This window comes from Calliopsis andreniformis, chromosome 6, assembly GCF_051401765.1.
Source record: "Calliopsis andreniformis isolate RMS-2024a chromosome 6, iyCalAndr_principal, whole genome shotgun sequence".
Taxonomy (NCBI): domain Eukaryota; kingdom Metazoa; phylum Arthropoda; class Insecta; order Hymenoptera; family Andrenidae; genus Calliopsis; species Calliopsis andreniformis.
This window is the reverse complement of record NC_135067.1, coordinates 10,967,305-10,992,129: the sequence shown is the minus strand read 5'-3', so window position 1 is coordinate 10,992,129 and position 24,825 is coordinate 10,967,305. Positions and strand designations below refer to the sequence as shown.

At 35.1% G+C, this 24,825-nt stretch overlaps 2 protein-coding genes across 6 annotated transcripts in view; one reads left to right on the top strand and one right to left on the bottom strand.

Annotated features, from left to right (window-relative positions):
* The window catches only part of LOC143180585 (uncharacterized), a 29,718-nt gene extending 5,320 nt beyond the window's left edge, over positions 1 to 24,398 (bottom strand). Inside the window, exons 1-5 of one of the 2 annotated variants that reach the window (XM_076380429.1) lie at positions 24,139 to 24,398; positions 23,986 to 24,070; positions 23,583 to 23,642; positions 22,835 to 23,038; positions 19,161 to 19,361 (exon numbers count right to left, since the gene is read on the bottom strand). The gene's annotated coding sequence lies outside the window, so the exon portion shown is untranslated. The remainder of the gene's footprint in view (positions 1 to 19,160; positions 19,362 to 22,834; positions 23,039 to 23,582; positions 23,643 to 23,985; positions 24,071 to 24,138) is intronic. The other variant, XM_076380430.1, reaches the window with a different exon arrangement.
* Positions 1 to 24,825, top strand: part of Dnc (phosphodiesterase dunce) — a 420,060-nt gene that overhangs the window by 176,771 nt on the left and 218,464 nt on the right. The window lies entirely within an intron of this gene.

Genomic DNA, 24,825 nt, shown 5'->3' with positions numbered 1-24,825 from the left:
TAAAATGCAAATGCAAGGCGTACAAAAATGAAACAATTGAATAGCCTGCAGATTTTTACTTCCCACATTCACTATTATACTATACTAAACTCCATAACTTCACGACATAATAACATTAACATTTCAAGTTACATAATTTCGTCAACCTAAAAATTTTAAAATATATAAAATAAAATATTATATCTGTTTTAGGAAAATTAAATCATTTTTTATTATCAAAACTAGAACTTCTTAATTTCCGAATATTTTTCTTAGTTATCGGTTTATAAAATTAATTAGTAAACAAATGTGTACGATGAATTGATTAAAGTAGTCAGAAATGACATCAACTCTCTCGCGCCGTAACTCATCTCGATTTGGCAACGCTAATATTCACGCAATCGATTAGTAATCAAACTACCAAATCGAGATAATTCCGCGTCCATAGCCTTCGTTTAAAGCTCATTTTCCAGGAAATGCGTTCCGGATTGCAAGCTGATTTTATTGACCCACGAAAATGTTATTTCGAATGCGTCAATCAATTTAACGCCACGCAAATGCGTTTACGATGATGAAAACTTGCATGTTACCCTATGGCAATATCGGTTGTCAAATCACCGAGGAGTTACTACATTTCGGCTACCTCATCATCAACGAATTGCATTCGTTTTGGATTTCCCTATCGTGCTTTTAATAAAAGTTATCTTCTGACCAGCAGATGGTTATGTAATGTGCCAGCTGTAAGATCAGAAATTTATACTATAAGACACAGAATGTTTAATGATAGGTGTTAGAAATTTTAAAGAATGATTTAATATATTAAAATAAGACAAAAATTAAGACTAATTATTAAGATTATTGCGTTTGAGAATTCTTTTCTGAGTTATTAATTATGAAAAAGATACATAAAATATGCCAGAATTGTGTCTGACTTGGGACTTATTCTACTGGCGACATATTAGGCCAGGCGCAGTGATATCAGTAGAATAAGTCAAATCAGACATATATTGCGTGTATTTTAGGCGCTCTTCCAGCAATTAATAACATGGAAACAAAGCCTAGAACGCAAATTCGATATTCTTGGTTTTCCTCTTATTTCTAATTATAGAATCATTTCTTAACATTTCTGACACCTGTTCTCATATACCCTGTATAATGAATTATTTCAGAAGAACTAGATCATTTTTGATCATTGAAACACTGGGTGAAGTGATCATGAAAGATTGTCAAAAAACTGAACGATAGAGAAAGTCCGGAAATAGAAGATCTATTTACTTTAAAGAAGCTGTCGAATTGTTCTACTATAGAAAATGAATAGAAAGTGTGTGCAATTGTTCGCATATAATGCGATTATTATCACTACTCGATGCAAAAAGGTGAAAAAAGAAAAAAAATGTAGTGCTCTCTTTAACGTTCCATGATCAGGCATTTCGTGTATCTCAATTCGTAACAATATCGGCAGACAGACTTCTAGCGTCGGAGAATGGGAAAGTACATAATATTCAGGGAAAGTGATTAGATCGTCGTCAAATTGGATGAACGTCGATGAAAGTATTACATTATGGGAACATAATCATATCGTCCATTGTCATTTTTTTCCGTCGTCAATTGAACCATAGTTAATATTTGACATATTTTGCAAAACTTTCATTGCCCATAGTAAGGTTCCTTTCATCGATAAACAATATATTTTACGAACTAATATTAATTTAAAATAGATTTTACCAATAAAAATGCGCGTGTCTTTTTATTTAATGTGCAATTTCTATAAAACAAAAAAGATAAGGAAAAAAACTTTCTTGACGTTCTTTCAGTTCAATATATTATAGATTCCTATACTGTTAACAAAATTTATGAAAGTTCTAAATATTTAATGTTTTATTTCTAATGTATCTTTAATGCATCACTTATTATGTAGTTTCTTCAATTGTATTGCTGAGACTATATGCTCTTATTAGTTGTATATAGTCAAAAGAACTTTTTGTTTAGGATAATCGTTGGAACTTCTAAATTAGTTTGCCTAATGATACGGACTGAAAAAAATTATAATCTAATATTATTATAAGTCACAGTTTATCAGGAATACAATCAATCCTTAAGAAAATAGTCCTTGAACTTCTTAAAGTGTATTGATCTCGTTTATTCATAAGAACCACGAGCGTTTCTTCACTACGTTTCTTCATTCTGCAACACGGATTGCAGAAAGTATTCGGATGACAGTTAGTCGTTATCGTATGATAGAATCGAAATTCCCAGAATTAAAAACAATTAATATTAGTTTATTAAGTTGAAGGACTCTATAATAAAATAAAAGGTACGTAATATAGTAAACTTCTAACAAACATTTCAGTAAACTGGTAGAGAACTATTCAATTTTATTTACAGAGGAACGAAACCTTTGACTATCGATTCATCAAAGGGGACGTTGATTAAAGTTTCACCGTTTAACTTCGTCGTGAAAATTGAGTTTCGATTCCCTCTAACATAAATGTTCGTCCAGAAAGATTGGGAAATACGTCAGTCTCAATTTTGCAGTGATAAAATATAAAAGCTCCTCTACATGATGTTAGCAAAGAGATAAAACATTTGTTATGCTATTATAATTTCTAAAATAATTTTCCTACATTCCAAATGACTCTTTAGTCTGATATTTTTTAATCACTATGTAAATAAACCATGTTGTTAAAAACAAAATTTTCAGAAACAAGTTCCTAATATTTTTTTAATTTCAGTTAATAAATTCTGTAGCATTCCTGAATGAAAGAAAATAAAAAATTTGTTGTACGTAACGAAAATAATTCAGTACAGGATCAGAAACAATTTTAATACAAAATATGATCGATAGTTAATGAACTCCAAAGATGTTCATTAAAATTTTCTTGAATTTCCTGTCATTACTTGGAAACTAGACTTTTCCGATTTGATATACCTTTATAGGAAATAAACCCATGTCCGAGCCATATTCGTCTCCTCTCGCGAAAAATTCTGTCCGCTCAACGTAGGAAATGAACACCATTCTACGACATGTTAGGTTATCGATCCTGTCTCGATAGATTCCTGGGAAATTCTGAATAAAAGCAACCGTGGAAAGCACGAGACGAGAAGCACGAAACGTTATATAATACGTACGTGTCCTCGGAAATGCATGGACCGTGCAAATGCACTCGGATATTGAAAGTGTATTGTAGAAACATTGGCAAAGGTGAAGGAAAATTGGCGAATTATTGGAAAAACGTACCATTTGTTTATCGGAAGACACTTATCAATGATAAACAACAGCACAGCACTGTGCTTTAAGTAACATTAATTGAAAATGCAGAAATCTTTTTTCATGCGAAAATAAATCACATTAATAATGAAAATTTGTTGTCTACTTTAATATTGATCTAAAGCATTCAAGTTGTCATCAATGTTGGCATCTTAATGAGTGTATAAATGAAGATACGCTTTCATGTCTGGATAAAAGCTTATGGGAAGATTCAATTTATGAATTGATTAATTAAATTTAACGCAGCAATTGTTTCCTGACAATTTAAGAAAATACTTTAAGTTCTTTAACGACTGTCAACTTGAAGACTTAATTGCTCCATAATTATTTATTATCTTTTATTCCCCCGATACCAACATGAAAAAAAATAGATAACGGTTCTTGTTTTATTTCTCACGTTATACTATGTAATGGCAAGTAAAACAAACATCGGCATTTTCTATTACACTTGGATCTCCATAAATTTTATACGTATAAAGAATAAACACAGTAAAAGTGTAAAAAAGTCTGGATAATTTTCAGTGAAATGAATTGCAAACATTACGCTTGGTTTGCACGATATTTATCAGTTGGCGTTAACAGTTGCGTAAACAAGTCACCTCGCGATTATTTTGAATCGTCCACACGTCACGCCCGACGGAATAATTCACGGTATCGCGATCATCGCTCATATTTCCAATAGTTCGTGCATTTCCAACGACAAGCTTGGTGGACACCTGCCAACTAGTCTTACCAAGATAGCCAGTGCGTAGTTACGCGGCTAGTGTCTGTCGTCTACAAGTTACATCCAAAAATACTATAAGGTTTTCTAACGTTACTTTCGCTCAATCGCTTTGTCACTTTGAAACGACATAATTCTTTTGCTCGTAAATCACTTTTTAAATGGTAAATAATTGTCACAGCAAGGCAATTAAGATAGTTATCACTTTTTTAGTATACAAAAAAAAAAAAGACAAACAAAATAAAATACCAATGCTAAAAGGATATACGCTCTGAAACGCATTGATCACATTACGCCAATTTATTTCGGCTATTGAACGATATTTACGATAGAAGTTCGTTATAAATATTTGAATGGAATTGGTGAGCTGCGAATTTACGACATTTCCCTATTAACTCGTCCAAGTGTTAAATCTGCCGATGCTTTTGTCGTTGCGCGACAATTTTCGGATGCAACCGGTTATGCGTTTCGATTGAGCGTGGAACGTGGCGCATAGTTAAGTCTTCACGCAATCGAAGGCATAGTCTGCAATTTCAGCTGAAAACGCGGTTAGAAAATGGGTGGAATAAAACTGCTCGCTCCACCACTATAGGTATTCCGATTGAATCGAATTCGACGCTTCCAATATTTAAATTTCGTACGATAGAAGGAAATATCTTACGGGCAGATTACAGATTATTCCTTTTGTACTACTCTCTCAAAATTCTATCCCATTTGCTCATACACATTTATGAAATTTTCATCGAATCATTTTTAATCAAAAGATACTAAGGGAATAATTTTAAATACAATTTTCTATGAAATTTGTATCTGTTGTAATTTGTGAGCTAACTTCATATTTGGATCCGAATTAAACATTATTTATTATTAGTGCGAGGATTTTTATACATTTATCTAAAATTTCAGTATGCAAAAGATACAGAATCTATGTAATATGCAAGAATGTACAAAATATTGAAAATTAAATTCAGTTGCAGATGAAGCAAACTTTCAATTATGTTCCACTTTCCTAATAACATTTTTAAAAAATAAAGAGCAGAAGCATCGTCAGTCTAGTCATTAAGCCTATTAAAAAAGAAAAGCTAAAAATTTAAATCATAGGTATGATCTCTCTGAAGCTACGAGCAATTGATATCAATTATTCTCGAAAAGACAGTCGTTCGTAGAGGCGATGCGCTACGACTTCCGAGCCAGCAACGGTCGAGTGTCAGTGTCTTCGTCGGATCACGCAGAATTGCGGTTGATCGTCCAGAGATTTCGTGATTCGTGAAATTATGTTACCCGAGGGCCACACGGAAGCGGAACCACCTTGTCGACGCCATTAGTAGCGCTGTAAGAGCATAGAAACAAGCGAGATGCTGGGATGCTGATAACTAACCTTCTGGAACGTGATGTCAGTCGGGGCTAAACCCAGCACGACAACCACTTGCGCTTCGGAGACCGATGGTTGGTGTTGACTACGTATCTATCACAACTTTTTTACATTGCACTACTTTAACCTTATTCCATCTAATATTGAAATCATTTTTGAGGACTGCCTTGAGTGGCAACACCTAACAATTTAATGAAAATCCATATGGGAAATATGGATGAATAACGAATTTGAAATCGAGAGGTCCTTGTCGTCCAATATTTCTAGTCAATATTTTTTTGACTTAATTCAGAGTACGAGACATCCAGCGAGGGACAAGTTCGTGGTGCGCAAGAGAAACGAGCGGAAGGGTCGCAGAACCCTGCAGAAGTGGGTGCAGAATATGAAGAAGCAGAGAACTCCAGCTTCAAGGAAGAGAAATCAATGGAGGAACAGCTGGACAGTCAGACGAGCATATGTCTGTCGAACGTTCTCATGAAATCAGAATCGATGCCAGTATTGAGGAGTACAACGGAGGACGAAAAAGAGGAAAGCAACGAGGAAGAGAACGTCGCCCTTGGGTCTGAATCCTCGCTGGCTCGAGAAAGGAAGATGAAGATGATCATGGCACGAATGGGTCTGCTTCTCTCTTCGGAGTCAAATTTGACTGTGGACTCTTCAACGGATGCCTCAAAGGCTGACTTAACTGATGAAAATTACGAGGCTAAGAAGCTGGAATCGAAAACTGAGTTGCCTATACTTCAGGTGATTATACAATAAGGGACTAATAAGGTGAAGTTCGTCTTTGAAGTTGGGTGTGGGTCTAGATTACCAGTGAAGAGTATTTAACCCTCGGTCTAATTTTGGTCCAATTGGGCACTACTTTGATCTCGTCCTTTAGACGATTCCTAATTAGGATTCGGTTCTTTTTCTGGAGAAGTCATGTTGATTCTGGGTTTGTTCTACCACTAAATTAACCCTTCTGGGCTCAACCTTTGAAAACTCTGATAATTGACTTGGCCAGATTCTGGAATTGTTGGATTGTACTTTAATAAGAGAGCTTCTAGGTATTGTAACTATTTTGGTGAAATGGAAGTCATCGAAAGTACTTATGATATAATGGGTTTCACCTTTGGAATTTAAGGTTCTGTTCTGAACCTGTTAGGATATTTTCATTATTTAACCGTTATTGTAACGGAGTGCACCTATTGCTAATCTTAAAAGGCAAAACGCTGTAAATACACCGTATGCAGTAATGTATTTGCTGTCTAGCTTCCAGCAAAGTGCTAACGACTAATTCAATATCTCTACATAGCTTCACACTTCAGTCTAGAGCAATTAGAATCAGCTTCAAAACGTTTCAAATCGCCAATCGCTCTTATTTACCCACCCACAGAACTATATATCAACCTGCTGGTAGTAGAAGTATTCAACCTAATCTCTGTGCACCTCGACTTATCCTTGCAAAAAGAATTTAGTGTATCCTTTGAAAGTTATCCAACTTTTCTCTCTCCAGGATACGAAGATCAACGAGTCTAGCTGTTCGAAAGAGGTGACCTTTTGGGAGGTATCCGACGACAGACAGGCCACACAGAGTACATCACGGTTTTCGGTTAGAGAAAGGAGTATGTCTCCTCAATGCGCTAGCAGGATTATCGAAGATCCACAGGAATCTCAGGCAGACGATGACCTGATAGATATCGCGGAGAATCCTTACCCGTCCATCAAGTCCTTTTATTTCCCCCCGAATCCACGGGAGAAGGATGGCTTCTCAATATGTTCGAGAAAACAAACACGAATTACGAAGGACCTGGAGGCTCTTCTAAGGATCGATGGCGAGCTTGGCCCTCTTCAGCACAAGCTGAACGAGATAACCAGCAAATTCCGAGCGCTAAACATGACTGTCCCTACTTTGCTCAGCCAGAGGCATTACTCCAATCGAGATGCACAGTCTTCGAACGTGTCTGGCTACTATCTTCACAGGACGGAGACCTTCAACCATGGTTCAAACGTCAACGACGCCGTCTATGTTCTTGGCAACCAGGTACCTACTTTCATCGACAGGTCCTCGCAAGAACGTAAAGGTGTGAGCGGTGTGGATACATTACCGTTTCATTCATTGCGAAACGATCCTATTTCTTTGAATTATGACCCCTTTTCTGTGAAAGAAACTTCCAGTAGAGGCACTAGCGTCGGACAGAGGCATTCGTCTAAGGGTATAGGTAAAAGTGTGTCAAATGTGACGAACAACTCGATTGTTGGAGAGAATAACAGTTCGGTTGCATTGCAAAATTCGTATGTTCAATTTGAAGATTGCATTGATAAAGATCCATCAGGATCTATGATTCCTGCTGTTAGTAGTTCTTGTTACAAGTGCTTGAAGAATGAAACATTTGATCCTCAGGTGCCGAACACTTCATTGTACTTTGATCAGCTGGAAGGTGTGGCATCTAAGAGTAATTTCACGAAACAGAGTATAATTACGCCTATGTTGAATCTTCCAGGACCTAGTAGAACCGTCAATTCTTCAGTTAGAGCAAATGATTATAGAAATTCAAATGAATTTGAGAGGATTAGTAAAAAATCGCAGTGCATTGGGTCAGACGTAGGAACCTCGCAACTTTATGATAAGAAATCACCAGAAAATTTATCCAAATATGCTTCTACGAGTACAGCTCCTGATATACAGGTGATCAGCGTAAACACACAGCTTTATGCCACTGTGGAAAAACATTATGCAGGTCGAATCGTTGGTGGAGGGAACTCTTACTTCAAAGAAGCAAGCACATCATATCAATCATCAAAGGACAATACCCAATGTTTTGAAAATGATAAGGATATCTCTCATTGTCCTCAAGATCAAAGTATCTCGACTTCTCTAACGTTGATCGGTTCAGACGGGAGCAACAAGACCCATTACGTGAATTACACTCGTGTAGGTAGTCAGACGTCTTTAATAATTTCGAAAAAGCGTCAAAGTGTGGGGACATCGAGCCCCGAGCAGACGGAGAACTCGATAAATCGTTCCTCGACGCATCTCGTTACGAAGAACGCCAGTTTAGGGAATGAAAAGGAAAAGAAAGTGCAGGATCTAGATATCCAGTGCTCGGGATTCGATCTGAGCTATCATCGAAATGACACTCTTTTACGACGGTCGGTGGAAAGTTTGCTAAAACCTTCAGAATCTGAGGAAAGTAACGAGTCCAAATTAAGCTCTGACAAGACAATAAATACACAGTTGTCAAAAGCTGACGATAAGGTTATCATTGTCCCAATTCTCTTCACCGATGGTGTACCAGAATCGTCAAAAGTTCCTTTGCTCAATTTCACTAAATCGAAACATCATCTTCACAAAACAAGTCATCACGTGGTCAAACTGAAAAAGGGGTCCTCTTCTCTGACGCAAAGTAGCATGGTCTCGAGGACCAGCGCTGAATCTTGCGCAATGGAGTCCTATCTTAGCCAGAAGCTGATGAATAGGGAACACTGGCACAGTGGAATGTCAGTGTCCTGTATCAGTCACGAAAAAACTCCGTCTCAGTTATCGAACACTATCAACACATTGTCGGAACGCTGTCGAAGGACTGGCAAAGTCAGAAGGCCTGTCAGTACAATATCTGGAAGTACTCATACGAACAAAGCGTACTCGGAGCCAACGAAAAGGGAAGGAAGAAGGGTGGTGCAAGGGATGAGGAGTTCGCCAGAGGATTTTCTTAGCGACACTTGAATATTGAACTAGGTTGAGCTCAAGAACGTGTTATCTGTCGCCACTGGGGGGTTATCATTAAAGATTACGAATGGACCTGAGTGGTTAACCAGAGTGAGATAGAGAAATTCTAAAATTGGGTTCGAAGGTTTTGGTTTCACTGGAACATCTGTGTGATTATGCAATTACAGAATCGGGAAGAAAGATGTTACATTAACATCTGCTTGTAGGGGCATTTTTAGACTTTTATTGGATTTGGGAAACTAGGTTGGAGGTATATCCGTGTAGCTGGCAATGTAACTTCGACCATAAACTTTTATATTCATTACTGTAAATAAGGATATGACTTCCCTTGTATATGGGTTTTCTTATAATAAATATAGATAACATTTATTGTAATAAATACAACTTGAATATCCTGTAATCGTTTAAGCTTATCGGCTTAACACTGTCAGGTGTGTTTGCCAGCAACACAGGGGATCATTCATAACACGCATCCAAAACAAATCTGGGCCTCGAATGCGCCACTGTTTGCACAGTTGCACTCCTGTTCCTTCTCGTATTACGAGCAAATACATCGACGCTAAAACGAATTCCATTATATCCGCGGTGTCAGTGACGTAGGAGTGCCAAAGTGATAAGTGGTCGCAAGTAATCAGGAGCTGGATTACCGCCACTGAATCCGCATTCGTAAACCGGTTCCCTTGTCCAAGGAGATCTGTTTGAATGGCGTTTCACGGGCTGCTGCTAACATTGCTGCTAATCCATGCATACGAAACTACGTTCGTCCGATCATAAATTGAGGTTGATCACGGACTGACCACTGCATAGTCCTTGCAACTGTATCATGACACCTCTAGTGTCCTAAGTTGTCTACTGCAACTACGTTCACCTTTGCCACTTCCTTTGTAAAAGAATCTTGGGGTGGATAATCTTATAGTGATGCAAATATGAGATAATTCATACGTTAATTAGAGCCTCATAATAAAATTTAGTGTTTGAAAATCTAAATAGAGTCTAATTAGTTTTTGGTATATTAATCGATGAAAAATCATGAGGTCCCTAAAGAAATCACAAGAGGAAGATATGAAAGAATATCTTTCTTAAAAAGTTCTAGTTTTCATTCATGGCAACGACAATGTCAAACTTTAAGAATTCTTAGAAGCTAAATTGTCAAATATTTACAGTTTGAGAGTCAAAATAACGATAAATTGATGAAATAAGAAAATAGAAGATGAAAATTCGCCAAGAAAAAGGATTGCTTAGTGAATCTGCTTTCGATTTAAGATATCTATAACAAATTTTCCTATTTTGAATATCATGTATCCCACAGATAGCAGTAAAGACTTTAAATGATCCTGTCTGCTCTCAAAGATAAATCAACTATTTTAGGTTCTTGAATACCCCTCTAAAACTGCGTTCCAAGTCTTCGAACAGTTTCAGGTTCACTAAATAATTGAATGTCCAAGGTCGTCTTGATCGCGGCTCACCAAGATCGTTAGCGAGCGTGTCCTCAAGCAAAATGGTCCACTCAAGGCGGGAATATTAAAGGGTTCTAGCAAACCGGCCGTCTCTCCTCCAGTTTTGCCTCCTTCGTTGTTTGTCCCGTCTCTTAATGGAAAGCTTCGGCTTATCTTGTTAAGATCCACGTCTGGATACGTTTAAAGAGAGGCTGAGCGAAGGAGGCTTTGAACGGGGAACGAGGACGTAATTAATGAAAACGCGATCCGTTGAGCTGTCGTTGCAAATTACCTGATAAATCATCCAACGATACTTTCGCTTTTTCATCGCCACAATTTGCATAAATACTGTTACAAGATATTCATTCCACTTGTATATCAAAGGGATTAGAGGGACTTTATATCAAGTAACGCTACGTTTTATGAATGGAACACCTGGTGGTAGTATTTTTAGAACCAAATTTAAACTTTAGTCGAATGATTAATCAGTTCCTTTGCCTTTGATGTTGGTTTCTTTATAGATTCTGTTAATATTTCAGTGGAGTCTATGCATGTTGCTGATTACTGTTACCGTTGTATTAAGATTTACACTTGATTAATTTAGCCGATTGGTTATACCTAGCTGTCTATTTTTCAATATTTATTAAAGGCTTTTCATGCTGTAGATATACTAATCGTTTGGAAAGTAAAGAAAAATGGATAAAATATAACAAAGTATACAGTCCTAATCAAATACTACTTACTTTATATAAAACTAATAGTACTTTGTTACTGTCCTACAGTATATTAATACAGAATCAATTCTATTAATACCTCCGCCATTTCACAGCCATACATGCATGCATAGAATGCACAGGATTATGTTTACCATTGCAATGCACTAGAGGTTCTCTTTAATTGATAACAAAAGTAGCATTAACGTCAGTCAACGCTTCATGTTTGACGTTCCCACAATAGTGTGTACACAATAACCGCGTTTCTGGCCACATTCCAAATAATTCGTCTTGTCACTAGCACTTCAGACGATATTTACAATGTCGAAGCGTCCATTGCCCGGTTGTTCACAGCGCTACGCACAAATGCCCCTCAATCACTGACAGACCTGTCTTTTGAGAGAGTAAGCGTGGTGACTGGTGACAGTCACACACGTTTGCTTGCAGCTTACGTTACAATGCAACTTGCTCGATATATTCTCGTTCAACTGTATCCACCACAACAAATTCTTTGCAAAAGGATTCTTTGTTGCGAGGTTAATACTCCCAACATTAAATTTTACATCATATTTTTAAGTTACATTTTTATACGATTTTATACATAAAGTCAGAGATCATTAACAAAAAGTAAAACGAAATACAATTATTTAATCTATTTTTGAGAATAATTATAATTAACAATTTAGTAAGATTCTTGATGTATCATTAATTTTTCAGAATTTAGAGAAAATATTTGAGAACTAATCTCACATTTTCAGTATTGTATGAGACCAACTTTTATATATATTTCATACATTTGTTTGTGTAATAGTAGTTCAATTATACCTTAATCCATTCTCAGTCCTTTCCTCTATGCATTTGTTAACAGTACTTCCACATTTTTTAAATAATTCAGTGTTACTATAAATGCAGGTTAATCCATCGATGGATAAAATTACAATTTATCGATTCTAAAGAGGTTGCCTCAAAGGGTAATCAACAATAACTTTATTTTTTTATCTTGGATCGTGTTTATTACAAAACAAGATAAAAAACTTCCCACTGGTATATTAAACTGACCTCACTTCGGTACGAGAAGAATAATAATAGAAGTCTGTCTAAGTAAATTTTCATCTACAGAAATGGAGTTGCACCGTTCACCCAAAATTTACATAAAATGAGTTTCTCTCCAAATTCTTGTATTTAATATTCGATACCAAAATTAGTTTCACTTACTGTCACGTATTGACCTTCTACATTGATACGGGATACCCCCATAACTTCTCATTTTGAGAAGTGAAATGAAATTTCACGAAGCACCAATTTCTCCCATTCTCCTGTACAAAGAAAAATTAATATCTCGTCATTTATCGACAAGAAGCGTACAATTACATTTCACTATGTAATTAACCCCATTTCCTGCTTAGCATCCACCTACGCTCCTGACAGAGAACGCAAAGGAACGAATAAATTCTCATTTTGGAAAACAAAGTTAGAACCAGCAGAATCCATTTTATCTAATTATTTCAAGCACAAAAATGAAAGCTCCTTCAAACTATCAAAGGAAGGAGTACAGCGATATTTGATTCCAGGATTAACCCCATTTCCTATTTGATATCAAACTGTCTTCGTGTCTGCTAGAAAAAAAGAAGAAATGAATAAATTCTCATCTCAGAAAACGAAACTACAGAGAATGTAGCCCAATTTATCCAGTTCATCCGAGAAAAGATGTTCTTGCGAAGAACTTGCACCGCATTAAGAACCACGGATCCAATGTAATTTTTTGGAGCAAAGTATTCTTTTCATTTTCTCCCGTTCTTGGAACAGTATTTGCGGTTGAACACATATATGGAGCCAGTGCACAGTAGATTTGTTCGCTCGGTAATTTAACACGTTGATAATACCACGCAAAGTATGTGTGGTAAGAACGAAGTAGGTAGAAACATTTTTAAGTAAATTTCTGTGCGAACTTTTCTCTTTTTCGTGCATTTACTTTGATTGCTAGTTATATAAACGAGGTGGATATCAGGAGACTGCAACAGAATGGAGAAACTTCTTCAACACTGAACCATGATTATGTAATGGGTTACTACAAAGGGTGAATGCGTGAGAGTGGAAAATAAAAAATGTCTTGTACGAGAATATTGAATGAACGTTTGAAATGTAGTTCACGAAATAGCATTCAATGTTAAAGTTACGGGAAATCAATTAAGTCGAATTCATTTATTATCAAATTCAGTCTAGATTTTGTTAGATTAAAATAGATAAGTTTTCGAAATGCCACCCTTGAAAATGTAAAATATTGAGCAGGAAATGCAAGCAATTGAGGAGTAGAAAAAATTGTTAATTATTCAGAAGTTGAAAGAGGTAAATTTGTTTAATGAATCCAAAGATGTAGGTTGCTTTAATTGAAATCAGTGGTACAACCCAATGGTTGATGAATGATACATTATTCAGTGAAAAGTTTAAAACTGATGTCAATATAATGTAAGATTTTAATTTGAAGTATGCTATCGTAGGAATTTGGTCGAGCTATGTGAACAATACTAAATCTGAATAATATTATACTATTATATCTACTATATACTATACTAATATATCTAACGAATAATTGAATAGCTTAAAAAATTAAGAAATTGGATAATACAGCATTAGTGATTCAGACTAGTTTAATACATAAAACACTACTTTATGCTGTTCTGTCTTCAAAGAACGTAAGCTATTTTACACACTTTGCTTCAAAGAAGAAGCATGTTCATTATTTCGTACGCGTCGAAACTGATAACGAAGAGACGAAGCTTTTAAACGAGACCCCACGATCATAGAGCCATTCTGAGAAATTCGATGCACCGACTATCGACTGAATCATTAAAATCCTTTGTCGAGCTGTTCAGAAGTAGAGATCCTTTTGCAGTATTCTTACGCCCTACCACATAAAGGACAAACTTCGTTCCGCAAGTATTCGCAATGCAATTTCCCCTCGTTCTCTATTATGTTTGTTTCTCTCGTGAGGATAAATTGCAATGGTTTCGTGAAATTTTAATAATTTATCGAGCCAACGATTCGAAATTGTATTCCGCGTCCCTCTCAGTGAAAGAACCAGCTCATTAGGATAATGATGTTGTCCTGTCCACAATTGAAAAGTTTCTTTTCTTATTTAGCAGCGTCATGTTTTTTTCATTATGTAGATTTCAGAGATTTTGTTTCCCCGCTTCTGTATTGTTTCAAGACAATAAGTTTTTAAGGAACTAAAGTTTAATTAACTCAAACTGATCAAGTTACTGTGGCAGAAACGCAATTAATTAGGCACTAGTAGATGTGAGAGTACCGGAAGAGGAAAACTTAAACATTATGATGGGGATAACATCCAGCTTTAACATCTTTGAGTGACTGATTATGCATTTCTGTTCTCACTGCAGTTGCAGCTATGAAAATTCCTATAAACGTACCAAAAATTTATGCTTGACATGTAATCAGTTGCATACAAGTAAGCTATGAATTTCTGAGTTCCTTTTGCATAGTTATTTGACCAATATACTTTTATGTAAATGTATTTACGGAGAAATGACTGAAATTGAATTTACAGTTCATATATTTCTATGGTCTATTTCAGACAAATTATAAGCCAAAGTTTCCCAATAATGTGATGTTACAAACAAATAAATCTCATGCTGACAGTTATTTTACATTTAATTTAATACATGACACGTTCCAGAAATTTCAAGGAAAATTAGCTGACGTCGTGTTTTTTGTGAAATCATAAACTCGTTATTAATGTTTACCAGTATAAATAGCTGTAAGTATTTATAGAGTCCCAAAATTGTTCGATCAACGCCGCTGCCAACTACAAAGGTATTCATAGAAATTAATAGAAACGGCGCGAGTCGTTTGTCATCAACTTCGAAGACAGAGGGAAGCACATCGTCACGGTTCTCATAACTAAAATTTCGCATAAATTTCTGGAATAAACGAGCGCGGATGCTGACTTGACTCGAATATAACAGCTTCCTCATATTCCATTAAAATTTCGAAACCAGAGGAACTGCTGAACTGAGATAAATCGTTTAAGTAAAAAAGGAACGCCACTGAAGCTTTTCAAATTTAATTGCAAGACTTGAAAATGTTCTGCTTAATTGTCAGAATGTTGATAGCGTCACAGCATTCAGACAATTAAATTCACATCTAATTTATTAGAAATTTGTTGTTAACCACGAAATGGTTTTTTACCACAACATGCGCATGTTTGAAATACTTTCAAACTCAATTTTTGTCTCAAATGAAACTTTTATGAAAAAATTACCATTTCATAGTCTTCCTATATTTTTTCGTAAGAAATTTTATTATTCTCCAATCTATTACATAAATTCTTTTTGATAGATTTATATTATAAAACACCTAGTAAATACCGCAATAAATGTGTAAATCTGTTCATTAATTAAAATTGAGGAAATTTACATTAATTTCTTTAAACTTAGACTACCATTGGAATATGTTAATATTTCTTTAACAAACTATAAAATGTCGTACTGAATGTTTTATTCAAATCTCAACAAAGCTATAGAATTTTGAAATCTGAAAAAATTTTTTCTCTTGAATTTCTTTTAATTCATACAACTTCTAACGATGTGTGACTTTAGATAGACACGTATACCGATATGTGATGCCCCCGCAAAAATACGTCAACGCGGGTCAGAAAGTTATTGCTTTGAAACGTTGCCAATCATAGAATTTCGTGGTCACCGTGTTTATCGTTTTTGCAATCATCCTGTCGTTTCAAATTTTCACGCTGCCGCGCAGGCACGACATTCAAACCTGGAAAATGGACGAAAAATCTGGCAGAATTCGTCCGATAGATATGCATTATGATCGATGCAACTTGCCAGATTCCAGAAATAATAACGCGAATTGCATTCTATTTCACGGTGTTTGAATTTTGAGCTTTGAAACGCTGAGAATTTGAAAATCAATCAAAAGTATACAAAATTTTTAAATCAATCGGTGAAAATAAGCGAAACTATACTTACTTATTTTCTACCTTACTGATAAACTAAATATAGTTTATAATAGATACTTCAGTCAGGTATTGGAATTTTAAATATTTCGATAAGATGTAGAAGACGTAACAAATTTCTAGAGAAGATCAAAATTCCATCTGATAAGGGAAAATAGAAATTTCAAAATTTCAAAATTCCAATTATGCTTCTACCTCAGTGAAATGTTTTAAGTTCCAGCAGTTTTGGCGCTGTGTTCTACACTGTTCACTAAAGACAAAACTTTGGTAATTTGTCCATTTTCTACTCATCGTATTATTGAATCGATTTTGTAATATTTTAAGAACCTTTTTTTGAGATATTAGAATAGATAAGACTGTGGCAGATTTTACATTATTCCTATTTGTTTAGTTACTTTATGATAATGTGTAATTTTTAATATCAGATTATCATATTATTTTCTATTCGTTTCATCTGATCTATCAGTAAAATATTGGAACGTCTGAAACCTTGAATATTTTCGACTGGAAGACCAGGTGAGATTTGAAATATTCCAAGAAGATTGAAAATAGATGTGACATGTAATTAGAGTCTTTTACTGAGACACTGGGACAAATAGGACTTTGAAATTTTTCACAGATGAGATTTTAAAACCTTACAGACTTTTTTCATCTGTTCTAACATCTTGTCGAAATGTTCCACGTTCCTACATTTGACCGAGTTATCCCAAATTTTATTTCACTTAACCTAAAGTAAGAAATGAATAGACTTCTGTGCTTCATTGTTGTTCAGATATAAAACCACGTAAAATATGAAAGCTCAAAATATGTGAATTCAATATATATATATTTATCCATATTGCATAGTAGTATATTTCTGTGCACTTAAAGTTCCTTGGAGGACCGAAATTGCGAATTGTTACTACTGCTAAATACCAAAACTGAGGAACACATTCTTGCCTCTTAATTCTTCACTCGCTCATTCCCTTGCCCATATTTGGCCCAAATCCTGCTTTACTATGCTACAGCCATTAATGCTTAAGCCTTTGCACACATTCCAGCAAAAGTTAGTGTAGAACAAGACACACCCCAAATACTGAGTATTACATGAGTACAAGCATTGTGAGACTAAACTGCTGTACATCGAAAACAGCTTTATCAATATTAATTTATGAAAAGTACAACGATGCCCTTGTAACAGAATTTCATCTTTTATGAATACGATGTACCGCAATAACAAACTGTGAAGTATTCATGAATTCCTACGGTAAGATTTGCAACAAACCAAGGCCTCATAATTTGACGCTATCGAAAATATTGCGCAACGTGCGCGAATGAAACAAATCCGAACGAATTGAACGTCGCACGGGAAAAACCTTATCGAGGCAAACGAATCGAAACAGTAATTAAGTTTCGGTGGATCGTAAAAGCGCGAGATGTAATCGAATGGGATAAATGCGAAACGTAATTGCGGTTTGCTGAACAAAGTTAATAAACATAATGAAGGAACAATGAAATTTCCAACTACCTTCTAGCGGCCGGAAATTTTAAATGAATTTGTCCCCTTCAACCTCATTTTCATGAGGAATTTTAGAAAAGGTTCGTCCCTTTGCGAATTTAGTTTAGCAAAAACGTTAATTCGCTCTAATAGAAATTTCTTAATCATATGATTTAATAAATTAAACAGCAAACACAAAAGTGGAAATTTTTGACAAATTTTGGATGTAGTTGAATTAAAGATTGTGTTACTAAATACATTTATGTTTCGAATAATTTCGAGTTTGATTTTTTGGGAAACATAGACATACATAGACAAACATAGACATTAAATCATATTTTTTTTAAATATACACTTCCAACATTTTTTAAAGATCATTCGTTTGTTCGAATTTTTGAACTGTTTCGAAATACATCATAGTATATTTTTGTTCTTGAAACCACTATTTCTGTATGCAAGGTATATGCATAATAATATTGTATGAGACAGATTTGTGTACGATAATGATTAACAGCATGCAAAATGATTTAAGGAGAATTATAATATTTTGATTCCTTCTGGTTAAAAGAGGCAAATAACATTGTCACATATGAATAATATAATTAGTAGATGCAAAATGAGAAAGCAGTCGATTCCTCGGCAGGTGTTACTAATATCAATTTCCCTTTGATACGATACACATTTGTAGGAGTTCGTGTGTCAGTGTGATTAAGATTCGGATGTTCTTTTAGTTAGCACTTTAGCAGATGTTACTATACACTTATCGATATCAATGATATAAGTTAAATAATTATACTACATTCATTTTGATATTTTAATGTTGCTTAACATTCGATGTTTCATTTCAGTGCTTGCAATGGTACAAATTAAATAAGTAAAGCGCCCCAAATGAAACAAAAATTGAAATTGCCTTTTATGAGTTACAATTAATGCTCATCAGATTCGTTGAGAGGGAAATTGATCTTACTATATATGATACAACAGCTCGAAAATGATTGGTAGAATTTAATGAAGCTAACTTGCGAATTAATTAATTTATATGAAATCAACTGCAATTTATTCATTGACAAGCAATGCAAACATAAGCATCTATTTAATTTTCTAAAATAATCATCAGAGTTAAAATACTGACAAGGTTTCCATTACAATCATACTAAAACATTTCCATGATTAAAATATCCAGAAATCAATTATTGAACAAATACAATAATTAATATCTTTTCGAAAATAATTTGAACAAATTAAAAAATTAATTAAAATAATTTGACACATTTATGTGAGAACCCATAATGATTATCAGGCATATTTAAAAACGGCTTCTGCACATTGCAAACTTAATTATGAATTAGTGGATAATTTTTTTTAGTTCCGCCGAGGAGTCGAAAATGTGTAGTTAGCTCAATAGTGGATAAAAAGATCCATTAAAGTCCAAATTACAGCAAGAGAAAACATAAAAAAGTCGACAATGATTTGAGATGAGCTGCAAATTACTTACCGACGATGCACGGATGTGGTTGGTATTCTTTGGTGCGTGACGCCGAATTTATCTCCTGTTCCTGTTCCTCGTAATTATCGTCACGGCGCTTGAACGTGGTTACTAATCACTATGATAATGATAATGCTTCTACTGCAATAAATTTGCATGTTTCCAGTTGTCACCAGTCACATTGGAGAACCTCTGATATTACACAGTTTCCTAGAAAATCATTTTACAATTACTGTGGTTTAATATGTATAATTGATAGTGAAGATAATACATGAGAAAAAAAGAAACAAATAGTATAAAGAATTTTTTATGAACTGTTCCAATTTTTATATTCTAAGGAATTCAATTATTTAAGTTTTATTTCTCGACTTTCGCTTTGAACTCTTTTCAGTAGGTACATGATACCTCAATTTGAAGAATAATAGTTTTATATTCAATTTGTTGAGCTTTTCTTTCATTTCGTTAAGAGGACTAAATTTTTTGTATAATTCTTTAATAAAGACACCACATACAGAGAATGTATGTATATACAGAATAATTAATTAATGCTACTCTGTGAATGTCGAGGGTCTACTATCAGGAGTCTAAAGTCTGAGTCATCTACACTTTCTCAATACTTGGACCCTAGCAACTTAACATTGCCAATAGTATGAAAATTATTCAGAATTATTAAGTCAAGGTTGATAATTCGGGCGATTTAAAATCATCCAAAATACGTTTACAAATATTTTGTCGACACGTGCGACTAAGGCGTATATTCGCGCCGTCAGAGGCGTTTAATTAACGCAACTGGTTACAACACCGTAGACAGCGATATGAATTACGTTTCTCGTTGGTCCGTAACTAACGCGTTATGCAATTAAATGCACGGCCAGGATGCCAGTGCAAAAGACTTTCCCAGATATTTTGCATCGTGTTTCGAATGTCGAAAATAATTATTCTCACTCGTGATAATAATTATACGACGCGTGACGGATTATCGTCGCTCATATCAGAGACACCGCGATGCAGAGAGAATAAAACAGAATTATGCGCACATATATGCCAATTGTCAGTGAAGGATGCATGGAGAAATTATTTCTGGATAGAATTACTCTGAGGTTGCAATTTCTTAGTGCTACTGTTTTCAGAAAAGAATAGGCAACTCCAGCCACTCTACTTTCAATTCTTCCAGTCATTTCTTTGTATAATTGAAGTGTTTCTATTGGACAAGTGTATGTTAATTATAGTCTATCAATAGTGCAGATGAAAATTACCAGTTGCCATTACAGATTATCTAATACGTATTTGGGTCGAGATCACAGATAAATTTCTATGATCAATCTTCGTCAATATTGACTGAACAATCATTAATATTGAAAGAGATCAGGACAAGTAACAAAAAGTTGCACTTATGACTTGTGATCTCCACTTTTTTAAGGAACAAGGATATCATAGTTTTATTTTTAAAATAGAATTTCTTACGTTTCTTATTACAAAAAAAAAGTTACACGAGGAAATAGGGATTCTTAATTATAAATACGAACATGATTAATATAGAGAAAATACATTTCTCGTTCATGTTCTTTTTATAAATATACATATGTATATATAATATTATCTATCTGATTGACAGAGATATAGGAAAAGGAAATTGTGTCTGACACGAATATTGGGACAAATAGAGAATAAAAAAATCGCGAGAATATCGGGGGAAATCGTTGCTTCCGATTTAAGGAAAGTATTCAACTCTTTTCTTCGGAAACAGCCGAGGGCTGAGCGAGTTTCCGTCTATATCAGCCTTGCACTGAAAAGTTCCGACCTCAAACTCGAGATCTACTTATTCGAGAAGTTTTTTCGCCGTTTTCCTTCGAGACGTTCGTTTTTAGACAAAATAGAACTGGAATTGTAACATTGTGCTCAAGAAACCTCGTACCACCGTTAAAACTTTTGATTTGGAAATTTATATTGTACACTTAATACAACTTTTTGCATTGAACGTTACGTGACAGTAAAAAAGTAAGCTTAAGAACTCGGTTATTACATGAGAATTACTGAAACGTCGTTTTTGCCGATAACTTATTCGAGCTTTCCATTAAATTAGATTTCCTGCATCGGAGTATTGAATAATTAATATAACGTACAACCAAATTGCACGAATTGGATTTGCATAATTTATTGGTATTCATTAAAGTCGCTCTGGGGATTTGTTTTGATATTGATACATATGCAAATGAATAAAAGTAGGAGAAACAAATTGACAAACATTTACTTTACAAGGTAAATGAAACTTGTGTTTCAAATTTATGGAATTGATCTCTCTGAGCCATTTCAATTTATTAAAATTGTTGCTTTTATTCCTCAAAATTTATACTGGAAAATACCAAAAGTTACGCGATGTAATGTGATGAATTCAACACTTTTCTCTTTGGAAATTTTTTTAAATGTTAGTCTTTGAGTACATCTATCCCTCAGTTATTAAAATTATTTTTAAAAATATATGTTTTCTATTGTAGTGGTTCTTTAAATTATGACAAATGTCCAATGACAATCATTGGATTGTAAATGATAGCATATCATTTAAATGAGGAAGTTGCTCCTGCAATTTTTACTTCTTTCAAGGTACAGAACAAAAATACAGATACAATGAATAGTATTTTCTTTACGGAATTTAAAAATAGCAGAAATCTTATTAAAGCTTGCATTTGCATGTAACACAAGACAGTTAATTCATTTCATTTCCTATTCTTCAACATACACAAACTTTAGTACTCCAAAAATATTACTAAATTAACCTACTTTCTTACTTAATAATAATTAGCTCACAAAAATTCTATAATTTATTCTTTGTACTTTTGCAAATACATTTTAGATAATTTCCTATTACTGATTTTAATAATTTTTTGGTATTCTTTTCTCTTGAACGTTTATTATAGAAGTATATTGTACAGTAAAAGACTTATATCTAGCAAAATCTGAAGGACAATAATCCTTTAATCCCTTCTTTATCCTTGGTTTAGTGAATAAGAAGGTTTTCATTATTTTCTTCAACCATATTTAAGGTAGAGAAGAGAAGATTATTTTTGTTTTGTTTTTAGTTGATGAATAAACAGCAAAGAAAGCATGTAAAAGACGAAAATTTTCACTTTCAATTACTGCATCATTGAATACTCAGAAAATCTCACATTCGTATTATACATTGAATTAATTTTGTTAGACTAAAGAATAATGTTCTGAATACTATACATCCTGAAATGAAATTGTGGTTATCCTAGACATCATAAATTACCATATTCTTAAATAAAATACCTTTCCTTATAAAAATTTAGTTCGCTTGTATTTAGGACAAGTCGTAAAAGATAATATATTCAAAACTTTATGAAATATATTTTTACCGTCAATAGTGTATATTATTGAACATTCAAATTATGAAACCTCACGTGATACGTAACCTGACTCTATATTCCTCATAAAGTTATGCGCGTATATACAATATTAAAACGTTGAGAAAAATTAGATAATTGAATTAAATAATTTCATCGTTTCATTATTTCTAAGTCGTTTATTCATTTACTTTCTCAACAAATACTCTATTTGTACCCTAGCGTCGTAAAAAGTCTCGATTTCAACAATACGATCTTGCAACGCTACGTTCCAATATTTGAATATTCGCGAATGTAGTAGAACTATGAATAACCTCCTACCTTAATTTTCCTCCAACCTCTTTTGTTTTCACGCTTCCGCTTTGCCTTGCACTAATGTTTCACACGCGGCACACAGTTTTCCAACACAAAATGCGCCGAGAGAACAGCAATGTTTGATGAAACAGATAGAACCGCCATGTATAACCTTCGTGTATCTCCGTGACGATTCGGCATTGGTCGTTATCCCGAGCGCGCCATTAAAACCTATTGAAACAAGTTTCAAAAACAAAATTCTTAACCGAAGAATATTCAAGTTTAACTGACACATCTCTATCACCCCAACTTGTACCAAATAGAAGTCTCGTCAATGTTGCTCATAGAGGTAAACAAAAATTCCAAACTAATATATTAACGTTAGCAACAAATTGCAAAGTAATGTATTTCAGAAGTGACACAACCTAAAATACATGATTTTTAAATTACATCTTTAAGCCAGTTTGATAAATGCACCTCTACTCGTTTATAAAAAGTTTACTAGTTAAAGATCGAAATTATAGAATTTATTTAGAGAATAATTTCTTCAAATGTAAATTACAAATTATTTAAATAATAACAAGAAAATCATTTGATGCAAGTAGTACAACTAGTTCTCAGACTTATTCATGCAAGATAACCTTCATTAAATAAAATTATGCCAAGATTATCTATTTAATGAATAATTTTCTTTTAAACTTATAAACAGTTTTATGAGTTGTGTCACTTTCGTAATACATGTGCGATATATAGATAACAGCAACGAAACTCTTACCTCTCCTGAACCTCTGAACCATACACACCTGTGCCTCGACTGCCTCTTAAAAATCCTCAACTAAAATTATGGTCCATCACAAAAGGCACGTGAGACAAAATATATACTGTACTCAATAATTACTTAACCCACTCGCGCAGAATAACAAGCTATACAATCGTGCACGACTTTTTAATTCAAATTGAAAATAATGAACCCCGTGAAGCCTACCGTAACAATCAGCTAATAAGTTATTCTGTTTTCAAGCGTTTATCGACTCACTTCCACGCCACAGCGTCTCAATAAAACCGACGTACTTTAACGATAACAAAGAATATCTTAACAAATCTTACTCACAGAATGTAGAAAACACGCGAATAGGTTAAAGGGTTAGAACACCTTGACGTGTTCAAAAATTACTTACTCCAGACAATCTCATTTACCAGGAATCCTGCACACCGCCAAGCCATCTTAAAAAAGAAGTCCTTCAGCGCAATATCCTCAAACACCTAAATAAATACCATTTAAAACAAAATGAACCCCATTTCTAACACTCCATACCATCGCAAAAACTCACAAAAACTCATATCAATCAACTCTTCTTCCCTCTTCTTCTCTCCCGTCTCAAAATCCTTGTACTTTTCGAACGCGTCGATGTATCCTAACCCCTCAGCAATCCCCCAGCTCTCGATCGGCGAAAGGGTTGAAGTTCGTCCGTCGAATTGAAAGCGGCCGAGCGCGGTGTTAAGCCTCGTACGTTTCCGTGACCGGTCGGGCGCGGTCGTTCGTAGCCCCGTGCGAAGCCAGCAGCGCCGCAGCGCGGGTAGGTTTCGCGTCTCCTCGACCTGGTGGTCGTGTTCATCGGTGCTCGTCTCAATCGTCTCCTCGACGGCGGGCGAACTCTCGCGCGAAAAAGCACGCGCCTCGAAGGACGTGCGGGTTCCATTCATCCGGGGTCGTGACGGGCCGTTGCCGCCTCGCCGATTTCTCTCCTTTTTCCCTCTCTTTCTCTGTCCCTGTCGTGCACCTTGCTCGGGCCACGGTCAAGCGAGCCAGTCGCGTACAGTGCCGGCTGGTGCGCGCATCGCGCGATCTTCGTTGGGTCCTGCGCTCGGGAAAATGATCGGCCTGTCTCGCGCGCGTGCAGGCGTACGCGGAATTGACAGTCGCCCGCCGAGAGAGACCAGCGACGTGTGACAGTCGTCGGGACGCGTATCGCGCGCCTCGACAGAGGAGCCACGGTCCCTTCGCCCTTAGAGCGAGC